General features: G+C 37.0%; 1 protein-coding gene across 45 annotated transcripts in view; it reads right to left on the reverse strand.

The window, feature by feature from the left end:
* PEAK1 (pseudopodium enriched atypical kinase 1) overlaps positions 1–14,777 on the reverse strand; it is a 313,738-nt gene that overhangs the window by 279,776 nt on the left and 19,185 nt on the right. For 8 of the 45 annotated variants that reach the window (XM_054531185.2, XM_054531200.2, XM_054531177.2 and 5 more), the window contains exon 2: positions 1,374–1,609. The gene's annotated coding sequence lies outside the window, so the exon portion shown is untranslated. 45 annotated transcript variants of the gene reach the window in all.

Genomic DNA, 14,777 nt, shown 5'->3' on the forward strand with positions numbered 1-14,777 from the left:
TTGCTCCCTTAAATTAATAAATTATTAAATTCTCTCTTCCTGGAAACAAACACATCAATAGACTTTTAAAATGGTAAGTTATCTGATGCTTTACTCTCTTCAAAGACTGGCTGTTCACTGCCTAGGTGTAAATATAATTAGCCTGCTCCTAAAATAATTTTGTAGGGTAAGAATTCCCTCATACTAGGTTACAAATATTTGTCTTTATGCATATCTTACCTTTTGTTTAAGGCAAAACAGATGGATTTGTTGTTCAAATTCAAAACAATCACATAAGGAAAGTGATTTGCTAACAGCTGATGTTTTCAACTCCTTTTATGACAACCCTAACTGATGTGTACGATCTCCTCTCTTAGCAGAACTGAGAATTACATCTCCAATAGGGAAGTAGCTCTCCAGTGACATACCTAAGCAGCCAAACTAAGGTTACATAACTAAATTAAGCAAAAATGAAAAAGCATTACCCAGGAAAATGTGTTACAAAATTACTTGAGGAAGTTATGAGAATTCCCAAAAAACAAGCAATAATTATCTTTCCCTCTATAGCAAAAAAATTAAAAATTAAAAATAAGTAAAATAGTGACAGTGAAGGGAAAGGAACAAGCTATATATTCCAAAGGAAGAACTACCAGACTTGGTTAGATATAAAGATGAAGCACTCAATGAATAAAAAGTGACTTCAGCATTTTGGTATCTGGCCAACTATGTGGATGGCAGCCTTCTTGACAAACCCAGAAGTCAGAGGAGAGTTGGTTGGTAAGGAGGGGAGGTAGGGCCAGTTTTATCCTGTTGAAGTGAATGTTAGCAAGTGGGTACACTTAGTATGTTCTAAGTATACATAGCTGAAATTAGCTGGGCATGGTGGTGTGCACCTGTGGTCCCAGCTACTTGTGGGGCTTGAGGCAGGAGGATCGCTTGAGCCCAGGAGGTAAAAGCTGCAGTAAGTCATGATAGCATCACCACACTCCAGCCTGGGCAACAGAGCAAGATCCTGTCTCAAAAAAATAAAAACAACTTGAAAAGTATATGCAACTGGATCATGCGTAAATTGAAGGTACAAAACTTGAGCCTCTTGTAGAAGTTTAAACATGTGAAAATGTTTAATTACCAATGTGGGCTTCATAGATAAAAGGTAAAGCCTCAGAGTGACAGATATGACATGCTAACATGCAGCTAATGAAATTTGTATCGGAACTTTTAGTGTATTACAACACTTCCTCAGATAGTTGCAGTAGCTATTCAGTGTCTGCCTCCTTTTCCCCTGCTTAAACACTCCAAATAAAAGAAGACTCATATTGGCATCTCATTTACAGAAAAATATAATTTAATACTATGGCAACTAACTCAGGAAATATTAATTCCAGAATGCTTACCTGAATCTTCTCTCCGTGTATCAAACAATACATGCAATTTGCCTTCTCTGAACCATATCTACATACAGCTATCACTTAGAACATATATCTTCAACATTTCATGTTGATCATTGTTTTCTGTTAAATATACATAATGTTTCTATTTCTACATTTTCCTTTCAACTGCTAATATTCTCTTCATCCTCTCTTCTATAGTTTCAAGTCTGAATTCTGGGTCTCCAAGTTAAAACTTCACACTACAAAAAAAAAAAAAAATACTCCATCAAACAGGCCTTATATGAATTGTTTACCAGAGATACTTGAATAAATTTGTTTCCATCCTATCTTTTATGTTCCACATTTATTAACTTAACTTTCTTCATATCTTCTTTCTGCCTGTCTACCTTCTTTTGCTTATTCTTTTTTTTTTTTTTTTGAGACAGGGTCTTGCTCTGTCGCCCAGGCTGGAGTGCAATGGTGCTATCTGGGCTCACTGCAACTTCTGCTTCCTGGGCTTAAACGATCCTCCCACCTCAGCCTCAGCTAGGATTACAGACGTGCACCACCAACTTTGGCTAATTTTTAAATTTTTTGTAGACACAAGGTTTCACTATATTGCCTAGGCTGATCTCGAACTCCTGGGCTCAAGGTGATTCTCCTGTCTTGGTCTCCCAAAGTGTTGGGATTACAGGCATGAGTCACTGCATCCATTCTCTTTTTTTAGTTGTATCATTTACAAGTTTTTATAGGAAAAATTTTGACCCTAATTTTGGGATTCAGCTTTCTAATTCTGAGCAAAAAAGGAAAAAGCTGTAGAGTGAATCAACCCTGTGTTGTCACTAGACAGGTGTGCAACCTTAGGCAAATTATTTGACCTTTCTGAGCCTTGCTTTCCTAATTTGTAAATGGGAGATAATACCATCTCTCATGGAGGGATGTTTTGCAAGTCAAAGAAAAAGAAACGTAACAAAGCTAGGATGATAACTTGTGGTTATACATGAAATTTTATAGGTTATTATGAAAGTAATTATCCTAGAGGGCATTTCAGAACTTTGCTACCAGACGTACTGGATGCACTTTCTAATTCTGTCTTCAAGGACAGAGTACAAATTAGATTACTGCAGTTTTATTGGAGGAGGCATCAAGGGGTGCATGTAATAGAAATCTAGGGTTACTACCTTTTCGTAGAAAGGCTAGAATACAAACACGGGAAAGCCAAATCTCAAGGTTTACTATGTTCCACCATCCCTGTATACCCTAGAAGGTAGTAAAATCTTGACTGCAATTGGAAGGTTTACAGTATATTTCAAGCAGGGAACTGCTACATTGCATTTAGACTCACAATTCCAAGCAGAAATGGAATTAGTGTAGTCTGTATTTCATTGCTGATTTGAAACAGAATGATGATAATGGATATATTAACTTTACAACTAATATTACCTGCCACGTACTATGTTAAGCGTTTTGTATTCATCATTAATCCTCACAACAACCCTATGAAGTGGATACTTTTATCCCATTTGACAAATGAAAGAAAACTGAAGCTTGGGAGAGCTGGGATTCAAACCCAGATAACAGTAAAAATTTCAAACCAGTGAAAATGTCAATAACACAGCAACAAGTTATGTGCTGACAGTAAGATACTAATATGTCAGCAGTCAGAGCTATTTGAGTATCTGTGTGGGAAGTGGAGCACCATATTCACCTAACTGTATAAGTAAAAGCAGGAAAGAAGAAGAAGAAAAAGAAAGGATTACATCCAGAGTAGCAATTCTGGAATTTTCAAATATTAAAAATCATGACACTGTCAAATTGAGCATAGCCTGCTTTGAGGATAATTAGGGCTTTCCAGAGCTAAAGTTCTCCACCTGCTTTCTACCTGACACATGGTGATGGATGACAGCATTAGAAACTGATGTTATGTGCTATCATATGCTCAACACACTTCCACGGGCACAGGTAGGCCTCTGTAAAATTCCCAGAATGTCAGCTGCACCTCTGTGGCTTCTCATCTTCCTCAGGAAAGCATATTAGAATGAAAATGAGTAAAAGAGGTATGCATTTTCTCTGTATCAAATATGTACATGTTAATATTTACTGAACATTGGTACTATGTGCCAGGCATGTTCTAAGCCCTTTGCCTCTATTAATCCACAAATGAGACTATAAATTAGATACTATTTTCATTTTAAAGATGAGATAACTAAGAAACAAAATAAGTAATTTGCTGAAGATCACAAATAAGGGAAATCACAGTGCCAGGATTTCAACAAGGTGGTCTGGTTACAGATCCCCAGCTCTTAAACAGGACAATAAACTGTCAACTTTTCCTGGGGCACAATCCAGTAGACAGATGCCCTGGGAATTCCAGGAACTCCTTGCAAGATGACACAACCAAAAAGAAGAACTTTTGCCTCTGTAGAATAAGTTCAAAGGGCTCCCTAGGACTGTGAGGGTGCACTGTCCCCATCAGGATTTTAGTTTAAAGTCACAGAGACCTTTAATCCCAGCCCCACAGACTTAGAAGACTCCATTTATGACTCTCCTTATTCCTGGGTAAGCTGGGCAGTAAGAATCTTTTTAGTTACCCCAGCAAATGATACTGGTTGAGGCAGCCCAGACCCATGGTGCTACTGCTGAGCTACACAGTATCCACATAGTTTCACATAAAGAATAGGAATACAATTCCTTGCTCTGAAACAAGAACTGTGCATTAAAGATTCATTCAGTCTTCTGGGTAGCACTGTTCACATACCATTCATTCAACAGTATTTACTACAAGCTGCTATATACCAGACACTATTCTAAGTGCTAGAACACCACTGTGAACAAGAGGACTCCTGCTCACAAAGTTTATATTCTAGCAGGACAGAAATACAAAGGTCAGATTTAAATACAAGAGGAAAGGGTACTGGCACCAACCTAACTCAGGGCAAAAAAAAAAAAAAAAAAAGAGAGATACCAGGGAAAGGGGGCACTATTTACTCTCTACGGTACAAATGCTAGAATCCTTTCAACTCGAGAACACCAGGCCAGACTATTGCACTGCTATTAAAGATGCTGCCAACTTGAAATGAAAAGCAATATGATTCGATGGCACTATTTCTGGGCTCAGGCTAAGATAACAGTACCCACCAGCAAGTATCCAAAAGAAAAAGTGTAAAGCAGAAAGATACAGAAGTCTGAATCACTGTTTTTTAGTATCCCTTCCCAAAAAAGGGAAGAGAAATCGCTATCAAAGGATCCTAAATTCTGCTAACTCTTGACATTGTATACTAACAGTGTGCAAACTAATACAAGGAAATAAGATAGCAAACAAGTTAAAGAGTTCTCTCTTTAACCAACAAATTAAACAGGGGAGAAGAGATGATCACATACATACTAATATCCAATTATTCACCTGTAAGTTCTTAAAAAGTGATAATACCAGAATGTGAAGCGTGATGAACCATTAGAAATACTTTAAACTCTTAGCCTATGAACTATCTCTATATCAGAATGGTCAAATTAACACCAAAGTGCAAAACTATGGTCCTGTGTATACCCCTATAATTGTACTTGACATGTAGCATTGAAATTCTCTTCCTGGGCAGTGAGATACAGGAAGGCCAGACTGTAGTTCATTCATTTTTGCACCCGCAGCATTTAGCACCAGGCTTGTCACAAAGAAGGCATGCAGAAAATGTTCGCAAAACTGAACTAAAAATCAGAATCTTCAATATGGAAATAATAGAACCACTGATGGGATACACACTAAACAATATTCATCACAGTTGTTCACTCTGAATGGTGTGGCCAAAGTTACCTGTGTAGCTTAGATCATAACTTAAATAATGATAATGTATGTGAAAAAGGAGTAATACCTCTAATAGAATAAAGTAAAATACAGAAGAGAACAAAATAACTCAAATTTCTGATAATATATCAAAGAGCTTAACTGCTCAGAATTACAGAGGTATTAAGACCAATGCAATTCAAGGCAATCTCTGCAGCCTTAACTGCCAGGTTATTTTCAACTCATGGCCCAAAGATTAATATGCATCATATATATGGCATTTATACATTCATCTATTCCTACATCTTCATGTCTATGCCATATGAGATATAAAGAGAGGTACAGGGGATCTAACTTTGAATAGGAAAATACAGGTTTTCTACCCTCATGGACGGTCTTCTTTACTGTTCTCATTCATCAAAAAAGATCCAGGTTTTGTTGAGGAGGAGGCGGAGTAAGATGGCCAAATAGAAGCATCCACCAATTGTCCTCCCTGCAGGAACACCAAATTGAACAACTATCCACACAAAAGAGCACCTTCATAACAAGCAAAAATCATCTGATTTTTTAACTTCATGTCACTGAAAGAGGCACTGAAGAGGGTAGGAAAGACAGTGTTCAATTGCTGACACCATCCCCTCCACCCTCCCCCATCCTGTGTGGCATGGAGAGGGAAGTTGTGCACTTGCGGGGAAAGAGAGCACACCGCTTGTGGGACTTTCCATTGGACCTCAGTGCTGCCCTGTCACAGTGGAAAGCAAGACCAGGCAGAACTCAGCTGGTGCCCACAGAGGGAGCATTTAGAGCAGCCCTAGCCAGAGGGGAATTGCCCATCCCAGCAGCTGGAACCTGAGTTCCAGAGAGCCTTGCCACCATGGGCTAAAGTGCTCTGGGGTTCTAAATAAACTTGAAAGGCAATCTAGGCCACAAGGACTGCAATTCCTGGGCAAGTCCTGTGTGGTGCTGGGTTTGGAGCCAGTGGACTTTGGCGAGTACACAACCTAGTGAGATACGAGCCAGGGCGACCAAGGCAGTGCTTGAACTCCACTCCCCACACTGCCCCCCACAACCCCAGGAAGTGCAGCTCGCAGTTTGGGGAGAGGCTCCTTCCCTCCTTTTGAGAAGAAAGGGAAGACTAAAGAGGACTTTGTCTTGCAACTTGGATACCAGCTCAGCCACAGTAGGACAGGCCACCAAGCAGGCTCCTATTCCAGGCCCTAGTTGCTGGACCACATTTCTAGACACACTCTGGGCCAGAAGGGAACCCACTGCCTTGAAGGGAAGGACCCAGTCCTGGCAGGATGCATCACCTGCTGACTAAAGGACTCCTTGGCCCTGAATAATCAGCAGTATTAGCTAGGCAGTACTTGCCAAGGGCCTTGGGTGAGACTTGGCTTCAGGCATGACCTAACACCTCACACATTCCCAGCTGTGGTAGCTACAAGGACAGACTCCTTCTGCTTAAGAAAAGGAGAGGGAAGAGTAAAGGAGATTTTGTCTTACAGCTTACCAGGGCAGCCACAGTGGAATACAGCACCAAGGGGGAACTTGCGGGGTTCCCAATTTCAGGCGTTGGCACTTAGATGGCATTTTCAGATCTGCCCTGGGCCAGAGGGGAGCCCACTGCTCTGAAGGGAGAGTCCTGGGCCTGAAAGCATTCATCATAAGCTGATTGAAGGGTCCTTGGGCCTGAGTGAACATCAGCAGTAGCCAGGCAGTACTCACCACGGGCCTGGGACAATGATGGCCATGGGGACAGAATTCTCTGCTTGTGGAAAGGGAAGGTAAGAGTAGGAAGGATTTTGTCTTGTGGCTTGAGTGCCAGCTCAGCCGCATTAGAATAGAGCACCAGCTAGATTCCTAAGGTTTCCAACTCCAGGCCCTGGCTCCTGGATGGCATCTCTGGACCTACCTAGGGCTAGGGAGACCTTGCCACCCTGAAGGGAAAGACACAAACCTGGCTGGTTTTGCTATCTGCTGATTGCAGAGTTCTAGTATCTTGAGCAAACATAGGCAATAGGCAGGCAGTGGTTACCATGGGCCTTGAGTGAGACCCGGTGCCATGCTGACCGCAGGTCTGACCCAGCACAGTCCCAGTAACGGTGGCCACAGGAGTGCTTGTGTCACCCCTCCTCCACTTCCAGGCAGCTCAGCACAGAAAGAGATTCCATTTGTTTGGGAGAAGGTAAGGGAAGTGAACAAGAGTCTTGGCCTAGTAACCCAGAGACTTCTTCTGGATCTTATCCAAGACCACCAAGGCAGCACCTCTATGAGTCTGCAAAAGCCACTGTTACTGGGCTCAGGGTGCCCTCTAATGCAGACATGGCTGCAGTAACTAAAAACTTAAGATTACAACACCCAAGTCTCTTCAAATACCTAGAAAGTCTTCTCAAAAAGAAGGGGTACAAATAAGCCCAGATTGCAAAGATGACAATAAATACCTAACACTTCAACGACCAAACACCAACGGACATCCAGAAGCATCAAGACCATCCAGGAAAACACGACCTAATTAAAACAAACTGAATAAGGCACAAGGAATCAATCCTGGAGAGACAGAGATAATGCGACATTTCAAACATATAATTCAAAATAGCTGTTTCAAAGGATAAATGTTTGAGGGGATGGATACCCCATTCTCCATGATGTGACTATTACTCATTCTATGCCTGTATCAAAACATTTACTGTACCCTATAAATATATATAACTCCTATGTACCCATAAAAATTAAAAGTTAAAAATTTAAACAACTGAAATTGCTGTTTTTGAGGAAATGCAATAAAATTCAAGATAAAATAGAGGATGAATTCTGAATCCTATCAGATAAATTTAACTAACAGACTAAAATAATTTAAAAGAATCAGGCAGAAATTCTGAAGTTGAAAAACGTAACTGACATACTGAAGAATGCACCAGAGTTTCTTAACAGAAGAAAGAGTCAGTAAGCTTGAAGACAAGCTCTTTGAAAATACACAGTCAGAGGAGAGCAAAGAAAAAAAGAATGAAAGACAATGAGGCACACTTACAAGATCTAGAAAATAGCCTCAAAAGACCAAATCCAAGAGTTATTGGGCTTAAAGAGGAGGCAGAGAGACAGAGGGGCAGGGATAGAAAGTTTATTCAAAGGGATAACAGAAGAATTCCCAAACCTAGAGAAAGGTATCAATATTCAAGTACAAGAATGTTATATAACACCAAGAAGATTTAACCCATGTAAGACTACCTCAAGACATTTAATCAACAAACTTTCAAAGGTCAAGGATAAAGAAAGGATCTTAAAGCAGCAAGAGAAAGGAAACAAATAACATACAATGTAGCTCCAATAAGACTGGCGGGAGACTTTTCAATGGAAACTTTACAGGCTACGAGACAAGAGGCACAACATATTTAAAGTGCTTAAGGAAAAAAAACCCTTTATCCTAGAGTAGTATGTATCTAGTGAAAGTATCCTTCAAACATTAAGGAGAAATAAGGGCTTTCTCAGACAAACAAAAGTCAAACAAAAGGGATTTTATCAACAACAGACCTGTCCTATGAGAAATGCTAATAGGAGTTCTTCAATCTGAAAGAAAAGGACTTTAATGAGCAAAAAGAAATAATCTAAAGGTACAAAACTCACTGCTAATAGTATATAGAAAAGCACATAATATTACAACACTGTAATTGTGGTGTTTAAATTACTCATATCTTGAGTAGAAAGACTAAAAGATAAACCGATCAAAAATAATAACTACAACTTTTAAAAACACAGTACAATAAAATATAAACAGAAACAAAAAAAGTTAAAAAGCAGGTGGGATGATGATAAAATATAGAGTTTTTATTAATTGTTTTCTTTGCTTGTTTATGCAATCAGTGTTATCACCAGTTTAAAATAATGGGTTATTTAAGACCCATTATCAAATATCTATCTATAGATAGGTAGATAGCTAGATAGATATTATATGCAAGCCTCATAGTAGCCTCAAACTAGAAAACATACAATAAATACACAAAAAATTAAAAGCAAGTAATTAAAACATAACACCAGTGAAAAATCACCTTCACTAAAAGGAAGACAGCAAGGAAGGAAGGAAAGAAGGAAGAGACGACCACAAAACAACCAGGAAACAAATAAAAATATGGTAGGAGTAAGTTACTTACTTATCAGTAATAATATTGAAAGTAAATGAATGAAACTCTCCTATCAAAAGACACAGAGCGGCAGAAAGGATTTAAAAAAACAAACAAAAAAAAGTCCCAACTATCTGTTGCCTATAAGAAACACACTTTATCTATAAAGACACACATACTGAAAACAAAGAAATGGAAAAAGATATTCCATGCCAATGGAAACCAAACAAGAGCAGGGGTCGCTATACTTATTTGAGACAAAATAGATTTCAAGACAAAAACTATAGACAAATAAGGTGATTAAATAATGATGAAGGGGTCAATTCAGCAAGAAGATATAACAATTGTAAATATATATGTACCCAACACTGGAGGACTCAGATATATAAAGCAATATTAGAGCTAAAGAGTAAGCGAGCAAGCAAGCAAGAGAGAGAGAGAAAAGTAGAGTTAAAGAGAGATCTAGATCCCAAGATGATAATAGTTGGAAACTTCAGCATCCCATTTTCAGTGCTGGACAGATCATCCAGACAGAAAAGAAACATCAAACTTAATCTCACTTCTGTAACAAATGGACCTAACAGATATTTACAGAACATTTTATCCAATGGCTGCTGCATACACATTCTTCTCCTCAGCACATGGATCATTCTCAAGGATAGATCATATGTTAGGCCACAAAACCATTCTTTAAAATTCAAAAAAAAAATGAAATTATATCAAGTATCTTATCTGACCACAATGGGATAAAACCAGAAATCAATAACAAGAGGAATTTTGTAAACTATATAAACACATAGAAAGTAAACAATATGCTCCTGAATGACCAGTGGTTCAATTAGGAAATTAAGAAAAATTTTAAAACTTCTTGAAACAAATGATAATAGAAACACAACATACCAAAAATCTATAGGACATAGTGAAAGCAGTACCAAAAGGAAGATTTACAGCTATAATCACCTATATAAAAACAACAGAAAAATTTCAAATCAGCAAGCTACCAATGCAACTTAAAGAACTAGAAAAGCAAGAGCAAACCAAACCCAAAATTAGTAGAAGAAATAATGAAGATCGGAGAAGAAATAAATAAAATAGAAACAAAAAAAATCAATGAAATGAAATGTTGGTTTTTTCAAAAGATAAAATTGACAAACCTTTAGGAGACTAAGAAAAAAAGAAAGAAGACTCAAATAAATAAAATAAAAGATAAAAAAGAAGAAATTAAAACCAATACTGCAGAAATTCAAAGGATCATTAGAGGCTACTATGAGTAACCATATGTCAACAAATTGGAAAACCTAGAAAGGACAAATTCTGACACACATACAACCTACAAAGATTGAATCATGAAGAAACCCAAAACCTGAACAGACCAATAACAAATAATGAGATCAAGGCCAGGTGCAGTGGCTCACGCCTGTAATCTCAGCACCTTGGGAGGCCAAGGTCGGGAGTTTGAGACCAGCCTGACCAACATGAAGAAACCCCGTCTCTACTAAAAATACAAAAAAAAAAAATTAGCCAGGCATGGTGGCGCATGCCTGTAATCCCAGCTACTCAGGAGGCTGAGGCAGGAGAATCACTTGAACCCAGGAGGCGGAGGTTGCAGTGAGCTGAGATCATGCCACTGCACTCCAGCCTGGGCAACAAGAGCAAAACTCCATCTCAAAAAAATAAATAAAATAAAATAAAACAAATAATGAGATCAATGCTATAATAAAAAGTCATCCAGCAGAGAAAAGCTCAGGACTCAATAGCTTCACTGCTGAATTCTACAAAATATTTAAAGAAGAACTAATACGAATGCTACTCAAACTATTCTGAAAGATAGAGGAGGAGGAATGCTTCCAAACTCATTCTATGAGGCCAGTATTACCTTGATACCAAAACCATACAAAGACACATTTAAAAAAAAGAAAAAGAAAAGATACAGGCCAACATCTCTGATAAACATTTATGCAAAAATTCTCAATAAAATACTAGCAAACTGAATCCAATAACACATTAAAAAGACCACTCATCATGATCAAGTGGGATTTAACCTGAAGATGCAAGGATGGCTTGACATATGCAAATCAATCAATGTGATACATCATATTAACAGAATGAAGGACAAAAACCATATGATCATTTCAATGGACGCTGAAAAAGCATTTGCTAAAATTCAGCATTCCTTCATGATAAAAAAAAAACATTCAAAAAACTAGATACAGAAGGAACATACCCCAACACAATAAAAGCCATATATGACAGAACCGCAGCTAGTATCATACTGAATGGAGAACAACTGAAAGCCTTTCCTCTAAGGTCTACAACACACGGATGCCCACTTTCACCACTGTTATTCAAAATAATACTGGAAGTCCTAGCTAGAGCAATCAGACAAGAGAAAGAAATAAAGGATATTCCAATTGGAAAGAAAGAAGTCAAATTATCATTGTTTGTAGATGACATGATCTTATATTTGGATAAACCTAAAGATTCCACCAAAAAACTATTATAACTAATAAATGCAGTAAAGTTGTAGGATACAAAACCAACATACAAAAAAAAAGTAGCATTTCTACATGCCAACAGCAAAAAATCTGAAAAAAAAATCAAGAAAGCAATCCCATTTACAATAGCTACAAATAAATAAAATACCTAGGAATTAACTTAACCAAAGAAGTGAAAGATCCTTACAATGAAAACTATAAAACATTGATGAAATAAATGGAAGAAGACACTAAAAAATGGGAAGATATACCATGTTCATGGATTGGAAGAATCAATATTGTTAAAATGTCCACACAACCTAAAGCAATCTACAGATTCTTCATGGACTGGAAGAATCAATATTGTTAAAATGTCCATACTACCCAAAGCAATAGACAATTTAATGTCTATCAATATACCAATGACATTCTTCATAGAAATGGAAAAAAACAATTCTAAAATTTATATGGAACCACAAAGACCCAAAATAGCCAAAGCTATGCTGAGGAAAAAGAACATAACTGGAGGAATCACATTACCTGACTTCAAATTATACTACAATGCTATAGTAACTAAAACAGCATGGTATTAGCATTAAAAATAAACTCACAGGCTAATGGAACAAAATAGAGACCCCAAAAACAAATGCATACATCTACAGTGAACTCATTTTTAACAAAGGTGCCAAGAACATACATTAGGACAGTCTCTTCAGTAAGTGGTGCTGGGGAGACCAGCTATCCATAGGCAGAAGAATGAAACTAGACCCCTATCTCTCACCATACACAAAAAATCAAATCAAAATGAATTAGAGACTTAAATCTAAGACCTCAAACTATAAAACTACTACAAGGAAACATTGGGAAAACTCTCCAGGGCATTGGACTGGGCAAACATTTCTCGAATAATACTCCGTAAGCACAGGCAACCAAAGCAAAAGTGGACAAATGGGATCACATCAAGTTTAACAGCTTCTGCACAGCAAAGAAAACAATCAATAAAGTGAAGAGATAACCCACAGAATGGGAGAAAATATTTGCAAACTACCCATTTGACAAGTGATTAACAACCAGAATACAGAAGGAGCTCAAACAACTCTATAGGAAAAAATCTAATAATCTGATTTTAAAATGGGCAAAAGATCTCTATAGACATTTCTCAAAAGACATGCAAATGGCAAATAGGTCTATGAAAAGGTGTTCAATATCACTGATCATCAGAGAAATGCAAAATCAATCAGATATCATCTCACTCCAGTCAAAATGGCTTTTATCCAAAAGACAGGCAATAATAACCGCCAGCAAGAATGTGGAGAAAAGGGAACCCATGCACATTGTTTGGGGAAATGTAAATTAATTAGTACGATCACTATGGAGAAAGTTTTTGGACATTCCTCAAAAAAAACAAAAATAGAGCTACCATATGATCCAGCAATCCCATTCTCAGGTATATACCCATAACAAAGGAAATCAGTATATCAAAGAGATATCTCCACTCCCATGTTTACTGCGGCATTATTCACAATAGCTAAGATTTGGAAGCAACCTATGTCCATCAACAGAAACGGATAAAGAAAATGTGGTACATATACACAATGTAGTACTATACAGCCATAAAAAAAGAATGAGATCTTGACATATGCAACAACATGGATGAAAATGAAGGTCACTGTGTTATGTGAAATAAGCCAAGCAGAGAAGGACAAACTTTGCATGCTCTTATTTGTGGGATCTAAAAATTAAAACAATTGAACTCATGGGGATGAATTTATCAGGACATAATACCATTATAAGTTGAGGAGCATCTATATTTAATATTGAGATAGGAGGTAGAATGTAGAACAACATATGCAAAATATTAAAAATACAGACACAAAATAAAACTACATATATACACTACAATGCTTGGAAAGATATCAAGCTGACTGCAATGATTACCTCTGGAAGGTAAATAGAGAGAAAAATATTGAAGGAAGATTTGTCTTCTTTTTCAATATATTGTTTGAATTTTTCTGAGATATTATTTGTCTATCACTTGCTTAATTTAAAACATTTTTCTAATCTCTAAAATGAGATAAATAATCAAGATTTTGCATTTGGTCCTTACTATTTCAAACACTACATAACAATTTTGTGTATTGTTTATGTCAGAATAACTGACAAAACATTTAGATCCAACAAAACCCAATATATACAACAAAAGGCATAAACTTAGAAATTTTAAATTTTAAAAGGGGTACATCAGAAGAAAAAAAATCTTACACTTTAAAAACTCACATTCTACCCACTAGAAGTAGGCTGGATACTATAAAAACTGCTTTCATACATACCCTGTAACTCATTTATAATAAATGTGTCTTACAGATTAATGGTTCACAATAATATCATCAAATAATATCATCAAACTGCAAACCACTACCTCCAAAATAATCACCATATACATGAGCAACTTTTCTTCTCCCTTACTTTTGCTGTACATACTATTTCCTTTCCTGATAAATGTCTAATTTGCTAGCAATTTAAGCAGTGGTTTAATTTTAGCACTAATTAAGAATACATTTTTCTTGTTCTTTCAACATTTTCCTAGAAATGATACCCAAGGACCAGACACCATGACAGTCAATCTGCACGAGTCATAATACAATTGTTAAGAGTATAAGAAGAACAATACTCACCTAAAATCACATTTCTTTTGTTTCTTAAAAAACTCAACACAAAAATTGTAGCTCATAGCTCAATTAAATTCCCAAATCAGCTATGAACATATCTTTGTATTTTCCACAGAATGTTATTCATTAGAACTTCAATGGACATTGCCACGAAAGAACTCAAAATTAACACAGAGCATAATGTCAAATGCATGAAATGCAATTTGGTATACATTAAAGGTGCCAGTTTTACTTTCTTAGAGAGCTTTTGCTGATCTGTATTGGAATTTTAAAGTTCCAATAAAAATTATTTATAACATGATTACAAGTAGCCATTAAGTACACCTTGCTTTATTATATTTTCTATGCTAAGAATGGGCAGAAGCAAGATACAGAAGTAGAAGACTAAAGAA

This window comes from Pongo abelii, chromosome 16 (genome assembly GCF_028885655.2).
Source record: "Pongo abelii isolate AG06213 chromosome 16, NHGRI_mPonAbe1-v2.0_pri, whole genome shotgun sequence".
Classification (NCBI taxonomy): domain Eukaryota; kingdom Metazoa; phylum Chordata; class Mammalia; order Primates; family Hominidae; genus Pongo; species Pongo abelii.